This window comes from Morone saxatilis, unplaced genomic scaffold (assembly GCF_004916995.1).
Source record: "Morone saxatilis isolate NCDOM2014 unplaced genomic scaffold, NCSU_SB_2.0 Contig20, whole genome shotgun sequence".
Taxonomy (NCBI): Eukaryota; Metazoa; Chordata; class Actinopteri; family Moronidae; genus Morone; species Morone saxatilis.
Genome location: NW_023339763.1, coordinates 3,328,459 through 3,330,896, shown reverse-complemented (window position 1 = coordinate 3,330,896; position 2,438 = coordinate 3,328,459). Strand labels below are relative to the sequence as shown.

Sequence of the window (2,438 nt, the reverse complement as noted above, 5' to 3'; positions counted from 1 at the left end):
TTGAGAAGCACCCCGAAACGATCATAGATAATAAAATGTGTCTGTATATTCTATAAGAGATAAAGTACTGTGATATTTGTGGCTTAGGTGTTTGACAGGTACTGACTGTTTGATTTACTTTTCTCCCCTTCCTGTTCTTCGCTCCATGTTGTAATTTCTGCTCTCATATATACTATATAGGTTGTGTGTATATCGCAGAAGCTATTGACAATAGGACCACAATGTCCGAATGCAGGCAACATAAGAAAGATGAGAATAAAGACTCATGTTTTACTAAAATATTAAGTAACCAGCGTGAAACATATTCATATTTGCTCCACAATCGCGGTCCTCACATGATCTTTCCTGCCCTTGTACTGGTCGTCTTTTTCTATCTTGTCGGCACACATCCATTTATCATAGTCATAAACTTTGACCTCCACCAGTCTTTGTATGCGGCGCGGGCGCACAAAAACTTCTGGGGTTTTTCCAAGATATAGGGATGTTGGGAGGTCATTTATATGCACAGAAGCTTAAGTAACTTTTTGCTAAAGTGGAAAGGACTGGCCTCTACGAAGCAAGGCTGACCATTGAAGCGGCATTGTTGTAATGTAGGCACTCACTAAAGGGATAGCGTCCTGTAGAAAAAAGAATTTGTTTAAACGGGTCTCAAGTTCCCGCTCGATTGCCACATACAAAAGGTCTCCAAATGAGGACGAAGGCGGGCGCTGGCTTGGCGTCGCAATCGTTCAGTGTAAGAGGTGACTACGTGTGTCGGATTTTTTTCACTCCCCAAACTTGACTCCAGTTTTCCTCCAACCAGAATAAAACCCAGCCCAAAAACCACCGCAACGATTAATTGCTTTTCAATTCGATCTCACGTCTTGGCCACTTTCTGAATCTCGCTTTGGTATGATCTGATCCTAGCGTTTCTCCTGACAATTTTCTTGCGCGGTTCAAAGCGGAGGTCTTATGGATATGCTATGTAGCACCAATTCGCGCGAATGTGTAGACAGTTAACGGTCGTATCTCATGGCGATAATGTATATCCGGCGTGCCTCAAGACACGAGTTCATTGACGCGTAGTGGCCTTTGTACAGAGCGATGCCTTACCTACACGCCCTGTGGTCCTCCCGGATCAGTGGACAACAAGGCTCTCTGTTGTCGCTGCTGAACGAGGTAAAGCCCTGCAATCACAGCAACACAATTTTACTGGTGGGTCCTTGCCCGCAGCTTGGTTTGTTGCACTTTGTGGTAGGCATCTGGGTTTTCCACATTCGGGTAGGCAGGGCAGCTAGTCTCCAACGATCGGATCACCTTGGTCATAACTCGCGTTCGTGTTTTGGTCTGGCTTGAACATGTAGAACGCAGGAGAACTACGGGAATGTTTACGGGGAAAGGGAAAAGTGTCACTGAGGACTTCCTTAAAGGTGTTTCTGACACTGACAAATGTCCAATAAATGCAGAATGTTTCTGAAGTTTAAAAGAATAATCGTGATTTCAATTATGATTTTTTTCCATAATCGAGCAGCCCTAACTTCCAGGACAACGTAGATTATCTTCACGACTTTTGGTCATTTGAATTAATTTCCAGGTGTTTTAATAACTAACCTCTCAATTCCCAGGTTTTCCAGGAGGCTCGGGATACTTTGGTAGATATAAAAATGTGCTTTTTACAGTTTTACAGTACTCGTGATTAGATATTTTTCCAGTCTTTATAGCTTTTTGCTCAGCGTTCATTCCCATAACTGGTTCACAATGTCGCCTATAAATGTAAGATTTAACCTAAATATGATTTAATAGAGTTATTTAGCCTTTGTGAGCACAATCCACACAGAGAGAAGGTTTATTCTCAGTTGAGCTCTGCTGTGAGTCGACGTGTTCAACACTTGATGTCTCTGGTTTGTCTCAAAGTCGTGAAATAAACCAGACTCGACTCCAGAAACAGATTTAGGTTCATTTTAAAATCACAATTCCTCGGGGGCTTTTTTTTTTTACGAAGCACCAACAGACGTGTAAAAAAGGGTTTGTTGTTGGATAACTACAGACGAGCCCTCCCTCTCTTCACAGCGGCGGTGGAGATTCCTCACAGGGCTGCAAAACCTGAACACAAGAGGGATTTTTTAAAGGCAGTCGATGGACGTCTCCAACACAGCGAGGAGGAAACGAGCCCGTCGACCACTAGTGGATGTTGTTTCTCTCTCTCTGTCTGTTGTGGTGTTTTCCTTAGAGCCACATCCTCAACCCTGCTGTCATATGGTGTCTTTGGAGGACAGTATCGTTAAAATAAACTCTATTTTTAGCCAGCGATGATGTTAACAAGCGTGAGTAGCTCTGTGAGTGACGACAAAGGATGAAGATTTACTCACCTGGGCGTAGTCTCGCTCCACAGCGGCCCTCTTTTGGCTAAAAGTCCTAAAGGAGGAGAAAGAGAGAGGATGTGAATCTGAAAAACGGCA

The 2,438-nt window shown here is 43.5% G+C and overlaps 1 protein-coding gene across 1 annotated transcript in view; it reads left to right on the top strand.

Annotated features, from left to right (window-relative positions):
* The window catches only part of LOC118331560 (F-BAR and double SH3 domains protein 2-like), a gene marked incomplete in the record, with an annotated part of 27,942 nt that overhangs the window by 2,719 nt on the left and 22,785 nt on the right, over positions 1-2,438 (top strand).